The following is a 15,555-nucleotide window of genomic DNA, read 5'->3' as shown; positions in this document are numbered from 1 at the left end:
TTTGAACTTTTCAAAGGCTTCAGACTTGTGTTTCATCAAACACATATCCGAATCTAGATCTATTATCCATAAAAGTAATGAAGTATGAAAATCCACCCATGGCTTGCTTAGACATTGGTCCACATACATCTGTGTGTACCATTTTTAGCAAATTTGTAGTCCTTTTTCCATGTCTACTAAATGGAGACTGCAGTGCCACAATAAAGTGAGATTTTCATCATCCCTTTTCTTTTATTAGTTTGTTCAATCTGAAGTAAATTATGTCACATATATACAGACCATTATTTAAAGCACCACGTCCATAGAGAATATTATCTCTAAGAATAGAACATTCATTATTCTCAATAATAAATGAAAATCCAGCCAAGTCTAACATGGGAATAATATTCCTCACAATCGGGGTAACAAAATAACAATTATTTAAAACAATAGTCTTGCCCGTAGGCATATGTAAATGAAATGATTCTACATCTACAGCAGCAACTCTTGCTCCATTTCCCATCAGTAGAATCACCTCCTCTTCTTTAAGAGTCCTACTTCTCCTTAGTCCCTGCAACAAATTGCAGATTTGAGAACCACCGGAGGTATCTAATACCCAAGTAGAAATTTGATTTAATGACATATTCACTTCTATCATGAGCATACCTGAATCAGAAGCGGCAGTCTCACTACCCTTCTTCTTCTTCAATTCTGCAAGGTAAACCTTGCAGTTCCTCTTCCAGTGCCCCACCTTGTTATAGTGAAAGCAAACAACTATGCTCTTGGGGTCTTCAGCTTTTGGTGGAACCGGCGTTTTCTCACCTACTTTCTTCTTCTTGGAAGGGTTCCTCTTCCTTTTCTTAGGATTGGAACCTTCACCAATTAGAAGAACAGAACTCTTCTTAGGGGGGAAATTCGATTCCGTAGTTTTCAACATGTTGTGGAGTTCAGGCAGGCTGACATCCAACTTATTCATGTGAAAGTTCACAACAAACTGCGAGAACGAACTCGGAAGCGATTGCAAGACCAAGTCTTGGCTCAGCTCCCCATCCATGGCAAAACCAAGTTATCCTAGACGTTCAATCAAATTGACCATCTTAAGTACATGGTTATTCACAGATGATCCCTCAGACATCCTACAACCGAACAGCTCCTTCGATATCTCATATCGAGCTGTCCTCTCTGCCATATCATACAACTCTTGTAGATGCATGAGGATAGTGTGAGCATCCATATGCTCATGTTGCTTCTGTAGCTCAATGTTCATGGAAGCTAGCATGATGTATTGAGCAACATTTGCATCATCTACCCATTTACGATACACAACATGTTCATCATTATATGCATCAATAGCAGGTTCAGTAGGCTTAGGTGAGTCAATCACGTATTTCAGCTTCTCAATCCTGAGAATAATTCTCAAGTTTCGAAGCCAGTCAGCATAATTAGGACCAGTCAACTTGTGAGCATCCAGTATGCTCCTGAGTGATAGTGCAGAAGACATAATGTATATTGTAAATCTGTAAATGATAAACACAAAACAACACTTAGCAAATATTCGATTTCATTTTTAAAACACTATATGAATCGGGTCTTTATTCATAAGTGGCTCCCATTAGTTTATCTAATTTATTCAACCCCCTACGTGAAAAATTAAGCATTCATAATGCTAGTGGGAATAGGGATCCTACATTCCATTACACAACCCCGGCTGTAGCACGAACCGCCATGTAATGTTCAATAGGCAGACAACTCTTGTCAATTACATCTAATGTTATTCCCTAATCAAACTTTAGCCTCTTGAATAATTGAGTCACGGCTGTGGCACGACAAACTCAATATTCTAAGTCAAGTCTAACCCAACATTCCGTACAGTTGAATCAGTCCCCAAAGCCCACGGCTGTGGCACGTACCGACCTTTAGATTCTTATTCAATGTACACATCTCTATGTAATAGACAAGTATTTCTTATTTCGAAATCAAAGCCCTCGGCTGTAGCACGAACCGACAATGATTCAAAAATAAGAACTACTTTTCTATCATGTTGGAAGGCTATGACCGACACAAGCCCGTTGTATCATTGGCCAATTACTACTTGATATTATTTAATTTTAGAGGAATTATATTATGTTACAATCATAATCATATTATAAAGAAATTCTTCCTTTTAAATTAAATATTTCAAATCAATAATCAATAATCAGATGATTCCCAGATCGGGTGGAGCATTGTCAAGAGGCGTCACTTAATAACCCTTTCTTACAGATAGAAATCTGTTGTTGACAGAATCATCCTTTCTCTCATATCAAAAATTCATATTCAATTACGTGTTTCATAAACACAAGAATCTCATGATTGTATTCATAATATTATCATTAAGGTTATGAAACAATTTCACTATACTAGGTTGTCTAACAAACGCCTTATGTTCATTTAAGTTCACCTAAATCTATCATCGCATGATAAACTAAGCATATATCACATATATAAACATGAATAAATATCAAGTTAGACATGTTACATCATCTAGCATATTGGTCTAAGCATTATACATCTCTATATATCACATGAAGCATTTAAAAGCAGTTTCAGAAATATAAACAGTTCAAACTTTTATATAAACTAAAATTTGATCACACCATTAGATCCGTCTCGGAAAAACGAATCCAACGATATATTGCACGCCTAAAACGGAGTTACGAAACTCCCAGAAAATCAATTTTAATGTCGACAGTCGGGCTGTAACGGATTACAGGAACGCGTTACAAGCCCTGTAACGCATTCCGGTGATGCGTTACAACCCTTTTAACCAATTAAAAGGTGTAACGCATTCCGTGAATGCGCCACAGGGTGTAACGCATTCCCGGAATGCACGACACCCCCCCCCCCCCCCGCGCGCGCGTGCGCCTCACGCGCCTGCAGCAGCCGCACCTGACAGCTTCCTCGAACAGCGTGCCGCCGTCCTTGTTCTTTTCTCTTTCTCCGTGCAATTAGTCAGACAACAGCAGATGTACAGCATCACTTATGATTTCCAGCATCAAACAAATATATATATATATACAAACTTACAATTTATATATATATATACTTATTTAATTACGAATTTTAATTGCAAGAACTTCAAAAATTCATGATAAAAAATCTATACATCATAAAATTATGAAAAAAATACCCAGACGATCTACAACACTTGTAGAACCCAGATCAACATTCAAAATTATTCTGAGAAACGATTTCTCATCAGACAAAATTAATCCATGAAATAACTTGTAAAAATCATAATTAATTCATACAAGCACATAAAATTCTGAAATTTTTACCACAAATCTATATGCATACAACCTATGCTCTGATACCAATGTTGGATTTTAATCGCAGCGGAGGCATGATAAAACACTTTTACACATATAAAATCCAAATAAAAGCATATAAATCGTGGTAAAAACATAGGGAACGAATACTAACCTTTAATATGCGATCCAAAAACAACGATCGGAGATCCTTAACAGCTGCTCCTCAAACGTGAAACACTCCACCGGTATCCACCAAGAAAACGACGTTAAGGAGGAGGAGGAGGTGGAGAGAATTAGGTTTTTATAAAAATTGGGGTTAGAATAAAAATAGGGTTTATAATAGTAAATTTATAGGCAAAATTTGCAGCTGAAATTTTCCCATAAAATATTATTATTATTAACCCATTTATTATTCTTATTAATAATTAAAATACCTTTTAATTATTAATCCTTTTTCTAAACACATTATAAATAATTCTCTCTCTTGATTTAATTTCCAAAAATTAAATCCTTTAATTAATAATATTAAGAACTTTTCTTAATTAATTTATAATCAATTAAATCTCATTTAATCAATTATTAAATTTGCCAATTAATTATTTATTTCACAAATAAATAATTATTAGCCATTATTAATTAATTCCTCCACCATTAAATCATTCTCTTTTTATGGTGTGACCCTGTAGGTTCAATATTAAGTCGGTAGTAGAAATAAATAATAATAAAACTATTTTATCATTATTTATATAAATTCTCTAATTTATTAAATATGATTAATTAATTAATCACATTTATTCTACATCGTGAGGGATACTTCTCAGCATATCGCGACTATCCGGATAATATGAATTCACTGCTTAGAATACCAAGAACCTATTCAGTGAATAGTTACCGTACAATAAACTCCTTCTACCCTACAATGTCCCGATTAAATACAAGGCATGAATCTCGTGTCAAGCCTATCTAATTTAATCACTTGCTTACCATTTACTATGCGTAGTTCTATGCAAATTAGAAACTCCTTTCTAATTTCATTCACTCTGGCCAGAGATTCCTGAACTAGCATAAGTGGATCAGCCTTGAACATTCGCTTCCTTCACTGGAAGGGGTAGATCTTTTATTGATCATACACTATCTTCGTGTACATATTCCTATACCCAGTAAAGCCCTAATAATTGTCCCTGGAGACTAAGAACTAAACCAAAGCATAGTTCAGTGTACACAAGATGACTATGATGACCTCAAGTCTAAGGATACTTGTACAACTATCACTATGTGAACAACTGCTGACACGTGAGTGAACTCCATCAGTTGTTCAGTTGTGCGAGTCATGTTCAGTGAACTTATTCTATTATAAGCACCTACATACTAGCTATAGTATCACCACACAAATGTCTATGAGAACAGACATCCTTCATAATGAAGCAAGCATAGTATGTACCGATCTTTGCGGATTATTAATTACCAGTTAGTAATCCTATGATCAGGAACTATTTAAGTTTAGAGTTATCATCATTTAGGTCTCACTATTATGATCTCATCATAATTCATAAAAAGCTTTACTCTAAACTATGGTATATCTTATTTAAACACTTAAATAGATAGAGCCCGTAATAAAAAACAAAACAAGTCTTTTATTAATATCAATGAAATCAAAACAGATTACACATGAAGTTATTTCTAAATCCTAATACATGATTGGACTTAGGACATATTCCTTTCATGTATTACTATGTGGTTAACTGTGTGGAGTCATTAAACCCTAATCGTTATGTTCTACTTGTTGTCTGTTTTGACTTGAACGTGTTTTGGATATTTATTGAGTGTTTTATCGCAAGTTATATATTTTATATCAAAACACGTACAACTCAAACAGTGTTTTAAAAGCCCGTAATTCAAACAAAATCATTGGCCCTATTTTGCCAAAAACAACCTATACCATATTGTTATTCTAAACCCCTAAACGTTTTACAAATTTACCTTTTTCGCGAAAAATGACTTTTCCGGACCCCTTCGGGTACCAAAAACCCCACAAAAATCATATTTTTATTTTTATATGATCATGAAATTATCATACATCATTTTTCTTTGCATTTTTGTAATATTCATAATTTTTGGGAATTTTTGGCATTAATTTTGTATTTATTGGATATTCAAAAATTCATTATTAATACCCAAAAATTATAAAAATTGGGGCCAAATATTTTTATTAGATGTGTTATTAGACCCTTAATTTTATTTAGGGGTATTATTTTCATAAATGTAAATACCTGATTTGTTGTTAATTATTCAGTTAATTATAACTAAAAATCAGATAATTCAAGAAATATTTGTGGGGGTGAAGAATATCCAGAGAATTCAACTGCAGATTTGAGAGTGATTCTGTTATCCAAATCGATCATGTGAGTAACCAAAACAAAGCTCTTGATCTCTACTTTCTATTCATACCATTAATTTCATGTTTTGTTGCCTAGATTTTCAATTCGTGATTTAGGGTTCTTGGACTGAAATTGGGGGTTTTTGATTATGGGGTTCTGGGTTGATTTTGATGCTTGATATAGTTTCACGTACTTGTTTACAACTGATTTATGCTATTTAATTGATCGGAGTTATGTTCTAGGTAGTAGTTCTTAGTTTCAAGTTTATGTAGTTTTATTTTAGTTCGTTTTTAATTTTGTATGAATCTGAGGTTATTTTAATTATAGGGGTTAGATTATACAAGTGATAAGCTTTATTTTGATATATTAGATGTAATTTTTCGTGTACGAATCTGTTAGTTTAGTATTTGGCCGAAAAATTACTTGGTTTGATCGGAGAAATCGTTCCTGGGGTTATTGGAAGATGATATTAATATGGTTGTGTTCCTGAAGTGATTTGGAGTGAAAACCCACCAAGAAGCGAATCAAACGGTGTCTGTTTTGCCTGGAAACCGAGCTCGTCGGATTCTGCTACCGTTCGCCGGCCGATGCTCTGTTTTTGGCCGGAGAAGACGACCTAGGCGACGGAAACGAAAGAGGACGACAGGGTTGTGTTGCTGCAGTTACGTGGAATCGAACGGGACCAGAACCTTGCAGAACGATTGCCTGTAAGCTGAGGAATTACTCGCCGGAAAGTTCGGAGGAACCGGCCACCATCGCCGGATTTTGGGCAGCTTGGCCGTGTTCTTGAAGACCCGGGTTCGACCCGGTTTCCAACCCGGTTTCGACCCGGGGTTTAATCCCCCAACCCTGAAAACCTGTCCCTGTTTCATGTTTCTGGATTATCAAATTATTTAATTATATTTTGTAAAATCAAAATTAGTTTTATTAATTCTATAAATTAATTAAAAATTAGTTTTAAATTCTGAAAAATATTATAATTAATTTCTAAATTATTTTATTAATTTAGGAATTCGAATTTAAGTATTTAATTAATTATTTAATTATTTATCTAATTATTTATTAGTTATCTAATTAGTTAATAATTAGGTAATTAATTAATAATTAGGTAATTAATAAATAAGGATTAAAAATAATCAAATAATACGAATAATAATCCGTTAATTAGTTAAATATCCCGAGTAACTCGTACCTATTCGAATAGTGATTCGTTAAGTTAGAATTATTATTCGAGCGATAATTATTCGAAGAATGTCTTATTGATTATTCGCATCGAATAATTAAATACCGATAGTTAATTGATTAATAAATTGTATAAGCTATAATCGTAATAATAATGGTTTGATAGTTATGCGAAGATCGCGAGCAGCTCGTATTTATACGAATAGTTGCTCGTTGAGTTAAATTATGATTCGAATAATATTTATTTATTTGATAAATAGCGTATCAACTAATTGTATCGATTAGTTATTTCTAAATAATCGATCTAATCGAGTAAGTGATAATAATTTGTAAATAATTTTAATAAATTGTAATTAATCCTAATAATTAGGGATTAATTATTTTAAAATACAATAATTATTAAGTAATTATTTAAAAATATAATTTAGGATTATTTAATTATAATTAATTATTTATAATTATTTATTAATTAATTAAATCTTGTTTAATTCATAATAATTAAACCGTTAGTCCGATTTGAGTAAAACGAAGACCCCTAGACTCAGAAAAATGAAACGAATCCAATAAAAAATAATTGTAAGTCATAATTTATTCCAAAATAGAGTTGTCTTGTGTTAATTAATGGTTTATAGACCCCAATAGGGGTAGAATCGAGTTAAATAAATCCCGAAAAATTATAATAAAAATCAGATAGGGTTAGTTAATACAGGTATGAGTCTAGTATCGATTCCAAAAATATTTATAAGTCCAAAAAAAATCAATTATGTGCTTTATGTGCTATGTGCCTTACGTGATTATGTGAACCTTATGTGCTATATAATTATATGTGTATATATGCGAGTCAGATAGAAACGTATGGGTAGAATGATAGGGTGCGTAGTATCAATTCGAGATACACGTATATAGTAAGTTATCTAAACGACTATCTTTCTATGATTGGTTCAGTGTCAACAAGGCAGATCAAGCTAGAGACTGAAGGCGGTGAGTTGAACCAGGTTAAGTACGCGCAAGGCAAGTTTTTCCCCTATTCTAAATTCAGAATAGTGAATTATACTCCATTTTCCATATCAGTTACACTTTGATAATTCTTGCTCATATACACTATTACACAATTATTGATTCTTATTTCTACTTCATTTCGATTCTTGATTTCTCCCAATTTATTGAATCCTTTATTCATATTCCAATACTTTTACCCTTATTACATATACTCGGATATATCCTGATATTGGGATACATCAAAAGCATTCCAATTGTTCCGAATTCTAAACCTTGGATTAGATGGTTACGATATGGGCTGGTTTTACCCAGACCTTTAATTAATAGGCCATAGTTGCCTGAGTACTCCTTATGTTGGTTGGGTCTATGTAGTTGGGTATAGATCCGCACTGTATCTAGACTGATCAGCAGATTATATTGCATATGTTGGTTCTTGTTTCCATTCTTGTTCATTTGGCACTCGCCAGTGTTGGCAAATTATTATCCTATCCAGATACAGATGGTTGTTCAAACCAGCAGCTTATTGGTTCACTTATTCTTCTCTCTTTATACTATATATATCGTTGCAGGCTTGTTGAGCAATTTTGGCTCATCCTCTTTTATTGTTATTCCTATTGTTTTACAGTCAAGGTAGAGAATGAAACCCATCAGGACCTGCGTAGTCAAGAAGCGAGTCAAGCAGCGGGACCCTCTTATACCAAGAGTGTTCATCCCTATCCCCGAAGAGAGCTTTGAGCTGCCAGATCAGGTGTAACAGGATAAGTAGTAATGTTGGGTTGAATAAAAGTTTTGTGTGGTTTGAATAAAAGTTGTGTGATGAGAATATAGATAGAATAAAGTTTTGTAACAAAGAGAGTTCTTGAGATAAATTATTTTTAATTGGGTTGTAATAAAGTTAGTGTGTCGTTCTTGTTTTCAACTCTTAACTTTAAAAGATCCTGAGTAGTAGTAGTTCGGGATAATTATTATATTTATATTTCGCTTGTGCAGGTTTAGTTTATAGTTGTTATTAATAATGCCCCAAATTTATACCCCGGATTTGGAGGGTGTTATAGTTGGCATCAGAACTTAGGTTTTGACCCTTAAAAACAAGAACATTAGGGTTAAGATAAGATAGGAAGGTCATATAGGATAAAAGTAAGAATGTTAGGATTGTTTGTTTATGTGATTAGAAGTTATGAGTTTTAGGATTTTGATTTGATTGTTCTTGTGTTATTATTGTTATGTATATTAGATGGCTTCTTCGTCATCGTCTACGGAGCAGACCGAGACAGATCCAGGTGTAGCACCAGTACTGGCCCCAGTATCAGTGTAGATCTTTCCTCCATTACCACCACCTCCACCATTGCCACCTGGACTAGCACCAGAGGTACCAGATTTTGTCGATTATTTTCCTTATTTTGAGCCGGAGATACCTGATTTTCCACCATTAGAGTTCCTGATGTTCGATATTCCTGACATGGTTGACATTCCACAGTGGGAGGATTTAGAGCCCCAGGTACCCGCGCCACCAGTTGAGATTCTAGAGATTCCACCGATGGAGCCTAAGCTAGAGCCACCAGTATATGCACCCATGGAGCAGCCTGTATTATTTCCTGCACCGTTAGCTGTGTATGCCCCTGTGCCCGGAGTATTCCAGTTTCCACAGCCAGAGTTTATAGACGAGGTAGTAGTAGATAAGTCGTTACCATAAGAGCTGGATCAGCTTGAACAATACGATCTCCCATGTTTACTGGTTCTTTCTGCTCAGTTCCTGAATCCGAATCCTCAAAATCTAACTTCTCCGGAATATCAAGAACTTCGTCTGTCTCCTCAGCTGTATCTAAAGTCCTCTTGCGAGTACGAGAACGAGTTTGCATAAACGCTTGCTAAAGTACCTGAAACACAACCAGAAAAAATAAGTAACTACTACGTCCTAATCACTGAGTCCTAATAACCAATGATGGTAAGTACATAAACTAAACAAATACGCCGAGTCCCCGGCAGCGGCGCCAAAAACTTGTTAGGGCGAAAACACGCGCTAATATTCACGCAAGTATACGCGTTCGCAAGTAATATAGAATATTTTCTAGTTCGTTCCCTCAGAGACTCAGACTAAATTATTGTCTAATTAAACTCACTCACCAATGTATGATTACTTCTCAATGTTAAGATAATAACACTTAAAATTGTTGATTAAATATTAACTATAATTAACTACTTAATTAACCACTTAACTAACACTTCAACTTATCAATAATAAAACACTCATGAGATCACAACTTCATTATTACTTCCTTCTATAGCCATTGTTATTACCTTTAGCATGTGACAGTGATGATATTAATCGAATAACACAAAACTGATAAAAGCCAACTTTCATTGTACTAATACCATTCTACCAAGCATCCACAATTAAGATAGAAGTCGAATAGTCATCAATTATGTTGAGTTCCTATATATCTACAGAAATTGACAACACAACGATTTAAGAACAAGTTATTCCTTTTTGATTACATAGGGCAAATAAAACTGTTAGAGTTACCCACTAATCATGCACAACGTACATGAACCTATGCTAGCATGGCAAGTTCTAAATCTCAAGATCCACCGTCGCTTCACAAGAGATTAACACCCTATCTTATATGTTCGCGACGCACATAAGACGAATACGCACAACCAATACTAGATATCAAGCAATCATCACACACTAAAGTATTAAACAATTAACTAAAGAATTCCATAATAAATCTGTTGCAACCCCATGATCACGATTAGCCCATAATAGAACTTATCGCCATCATGGGTTCATATGAAATCACGATAAACAAACACAAGAAAATAATAACTAAACTAATTATATTAAAACAGAGTACGTCACAAGAGTAAATAAGTCAAAGCAAGAAAACTAGCATCCAACGTTACAACGAAACAAGAATCACAAGAAAATATGCTTCCTCTTCGTTGCGGTGTGCTAAATCGGTCTTCTTCCTTATCTCCTTCGCTTCTTGCGTAAAACACAATCTTCTTCTTCTTCTTTTTCGTGAAAACGTCTCAAATCTACTTATATAATAGTCCCATAAAACTCAGATTACATAGAAGTTGGAAGCCAAACAGAAGTAGAAGTCTAAAATAATTCAGCAAAATTCCCGACCCTGCGCAGCCGCTCAGCATAGCTGCGCGGGCGCGCAGGTTGCTGCGCGGCCGCTCAGCATAGCTGCGCGGGCGCGCAGGCCTCCACTGGAAAAAATCCAAGTTTGCTCCGTTTCTTCGCCGTAATCTGCCCGTTCCTTTCCTCTCGCAATGGTTAGCACATGCCAAGGCTTATTCTTGATGATTACTCCCCCGAAATGCAACTAATACCCTGAAATGCATAAACACTAGAAAAACACATCAAATACACAAAATACTTGATTTCAAGACACCAATTTAAGCCATTTTAAGACGTTCTAAGTGGTATAAAATGCCACTTATCACACCCCCAAACTTAAATCGATGCTTGCCCTCAAGCGTCACAGACTCAAAAACAAATAAAAATATGCATTAAAATAATCTATATGAAAATGCAGCGATCCCCCTTACTATAATTAATCAACCAAATTGCCACATCTCAACGAATGCAGTTAGACAACTAAAGATCAATAAACTCATGCAAACAGATATACAGCCAGAAACGTGGTGTGTGCAAATGCTTAACAGATATGCTTCGGAACTAGACCAATTACTATGACTAGACTATCCTCAAGGCAATCCTACGATTATACAAAGAATAAAAATTCCAGGCACAAAGTGATATACAACACTACAAGAACTCTGGAGCTTACTACGGAATTGTGCTTTTTATTTACAACTCAAATGCTTATTTGACCGTGCAATGAGTGAGGTCCACAAAAGACTTATACAATGATATCCATGTAACGAGCGTTAGGTTAGCGGATCCCAGACTCTAAAAGCCTTAGGTCGCTAGGCACAAAGTCCCCTAAGAACTTAATAACTCGAATACCAAAGAGCCCACTCTTGATCAATTATGCCAATTTTTTTTTTTTTTAATTTCTGAGCAAGTGCGTTTCGCTCCATCTTGCTCAACCCTAGACTACTCGCAACATACGCGAGCCGGCTACTAGCCATTTGACGCCTAGCCACAACTAGCAACAACTTCCATATTTTTTTCTCCAAAATTTTTCTTTTTCATGTCTTTCTCGCTAAGAACCTATAATCGAATTCTAAGCATAATAAGTAGATTGACCTTGAAAATAACCAAATCATAACACAATCTAGCCCTTTCGCATTCTCTAAGACTTAGTGGACTTACAATTGTTTCTAGCATGCATATCAACCTACACAACTTAATATCACTTTAATGCTATCACTACACTCACATCAATATCACAATTCAGTCGATAAATCATTGCAAAAGGGATCATGGTAAATGCATGAGCTACATGACATTCATAAAAAAACTACATGGCATAAATTATGCAACTATATGAACTAAACTATCATGAATATGCAACTAAATGACACACACACAAAATTCCTTAACTACCACCCCCAAACTAAAAATCTTCACTGTCCTCAGTGAAAGTAGTAGAAAGAAACACAGGGTATACCTACTCGGAGTCATCATCATCATCACCCTCAGTGGGTGGAGTATCAGGCGGCGGGTATGCAGAGTCCTTACCAAAAATTGGCCACTGGATATCAGCTCCAAGGCCTCGAAAAGCAGTCCCTAACGCAAGGGTGAGTTCCTGAGCAAACCTGCTCTGTGTCTCATACATGGCATCCATCCGCCGTGAAAGCCTCCTATACTGGACATCAACCATCCCAGCACCCTCCTGAGCTCTCGAAGAACCAGCCTCATCACGCCCTGGCCTAGCCATAGTAGCACCTCGTGCTGGACGCCCTCCTGGAAGACGATAACCCAGCCCATGCTCCTCAGGCTCACCACCGGTCCACTCCTTCATCCCATTCAGAGTGCCATAATCAATCGAAGCGGCTGGCAACTGCAACTGCTCATGAGCCGGCCAGTTCACTCCCACTGCTCGGCATAGCTTCGTAACCGTAGATGCATAAGGGATGTTCATATGCTTTGCTCCCCTCAAAAACTTCAGAATTCCTTGGTAGATAAACTCACCAAGGTCCACATAGTACTCCTCATTCAGAATTCCCCACAACAGTTGTGCTCTCTCAACTGTGACCTCGTGTGCATGCGAAGAAGGCAAAATATTAGCACAAATAAATGCATTCCATGCACGGGCATACCTGTTCATGGCGATCGCCGGAAAGTGACGATACTCATTATTGCCTGTACTGCGGGTCCAAACTGTGCCCGGTCGACAGAGAGTCGCACAAATCAAATCCAAGTCAAAATCCTCAGCAGTCTTTTCATTCTAGTTCTCCTCCTCGGGCTTCCTCTCTCGCTGTCCAATCACACGGCGAATCGCCGCAGGATGATAATCAACCGTCAGCCCACGGACCACAGAAAACCCATTCTTTTCAGCCTTCGCGTTCGCGTAGAACTCGCGAACAACGCTCATCGGTACTGCTTCGAGTGACTCACAAAAAGCTATCCACCCCTTCTCTGCAATCATGGGCAACAACTCACCATCCCTCCCCGATGGTAAAAACCCCCTCTCCTTCAGAATCGGCTTACCCAACAGCCTAGTGCACTCCTCCTCCGCGGCTCTGTCAGTTAACCGAGGCCTTGCAGCAGTACCCCTCGATGAATCAGCAGTAGGAACTGTGCTGCTGCTGTCAATAGTGCGTGCTCTCTTGGGTGCCATTGATTCGTGAATAAAAGCGTGTAAGAACTGATATTTGATGTTTGTGAGAGGGTTTAAGTGTAGGAAGTTTTGTGGGAGATATGTAGGATAAGTGTATGTATATATAGGGTGTGGATTAGATTAGGGTTTGGGAATTAAGGGATAAAATGATGGGGTAGTGGGAACAAATCGTGGGTTTATGGGCTAAAACTGTTTTTGTGTTTGTTTTTGTTTGTTTGTTTTTTTTTTCTGAACTGTAAAAAAAAAAAAAAAATTCTGGTCCTCGACCCCTGCGCGGCCGCTCAGCATAGCTGCGCGGGCGCTCAGCTTGCTACGCGGCCGCTCAGCTTAGCTGCGCGGGCGCGCAGGGGGTCACTGGAATTTTTTTTTTCAGCCCCTGTTTTCTGATTTTTTTGTGTTTTTGGATAGGTTATTAACTTCTAAGGGTTCCTGTAACAATAATTCATGGGTTGCCTCCCACGCAACGCTTCTTTTTCGTCATTAGCTTGACGTTTCGTACCCTGCTCAAGTAGTCAACAAAATGGCACTAACCACTTCTCGGTTTGCCATGTCCCCATAGTAGTGCTTCAATCGCTGACCGTTAACCTTGAATGCTTGGTCCGGATCATTCTCAAAAATTTCCACCGCTCCATGTGGAAACACAGTTTTGACAATAAAAGGTCCAGACCACCTTGATTTCAACTTCCCAGGAAAAAGTCGGAGCCGAGAGTTGAATAAGAGAACTTGTTTCCCTGGCACAAATAACTTTGGATGTAGCTTCCTATCGTGCCACCTCTTCACCTTTTCCTTATACATTTTGTTATTTTCGTACGCTTGAAGTCGAAATTCATCCAGTTCATTAAGCTGAAGCATTCTTTTCTTACCAGCTGCATCTAAATCCAGGTTCAACTTCTTCAATGCCCAGTAGGCCTTATGCTCAAGCTCCGCAGGTAGATGACATCCCTTACCGTACACCAACTGGAATGGTGACATCCTAAGTGGAGTTTTGTATGCTGTTCTGTAAGCTCAAACAGCTTCATCGAGCTTTAAAGACCAATCCTTCCTTGACGGACAAACAACCTTCTCTAGAATGCGCTTTATCTCTCTGTTAGACACTTCCGCTTGACCATTTGTTTGCGGATGATAGGCAGTAGCTACTCGATGATTCACATTATAACGCTGCATCATAGAAGTGAACTTACGGTTACAAAAATGCGATCCTTCATCACTTATGATTACCCGAGGTGTTCCAAACCTTGTGAAAATTTGCTTATGAAGAAAATTTAGTACTGCCTTTGCATCATTTGTCGGTAAAGCTTTAACTTCGACCCATTTTGAGACATAATCGACTGCCAGCAAGATGTACTGATTATTGCAAGACGAGATAAAAGGCCCCATGAAATCGATTCCCCATACATCAAAGACCTCGACTTCAAGCATCACATTTAATGGCATTTCATCCTTCCTTGACAAATTTCCCACTCTTTGGCAACGATCACACCTTAAAACAAACTGATGAGCATCCTTGAACAAAGTAGGCCAGAAAAAACCTGCTTGCAGAATACGAGCTGCCGTCTTCTCACCTCCATAGTGTCCCCCATAAACCGTGGAATGGCAGTCTCGTAATATCCCCTCCGTCTCACAGAACGGGATACATCTCCTGATGATCTGGTCAGCTCCCTGTCTAAACAAATATGGTTCATCCCACATATACCACTTCACCTCATACGATAACTTCTTCTTTTGAGCGGATGTCAAATTAAGAGGCATTATATTGCTGACGAGATAGTTTACAATATCTGCAAACCATGGTTCTTCTTCCTGAATTGCAAACAACTGCTCATCCGGAAAAGATTCATTGATTAACGTCCTATCTTGTGAAGTAGAATCGGGATTCTCCAACCTAGAGAGATGGTCAGCTACTTGATTCTCAGTACCTTTTCTATCTTTGATCTCTAACTCAAATTCCTGAAGTAAAAGCACCCA

The sequence above is a fragment of the Apium graveolens genome, chromosome 4 (genome assembly GCF_009905375.1).
Source record: "Apium graveolens cultivar Ventura chromosome 4, ASM990537v1, whole genome shotgun sequence".
Lineage (NCBI taxonomy): Eukaryota > Viridiplantae > Streptophyta > Magnoliopsida > Apiales > Apiaceae > Apium > Apium graveolens.
The sequence above is the reverse complement of the archived record's forward strand: the minus strand, read 5'-3'. Positions refer to the sequence as shown.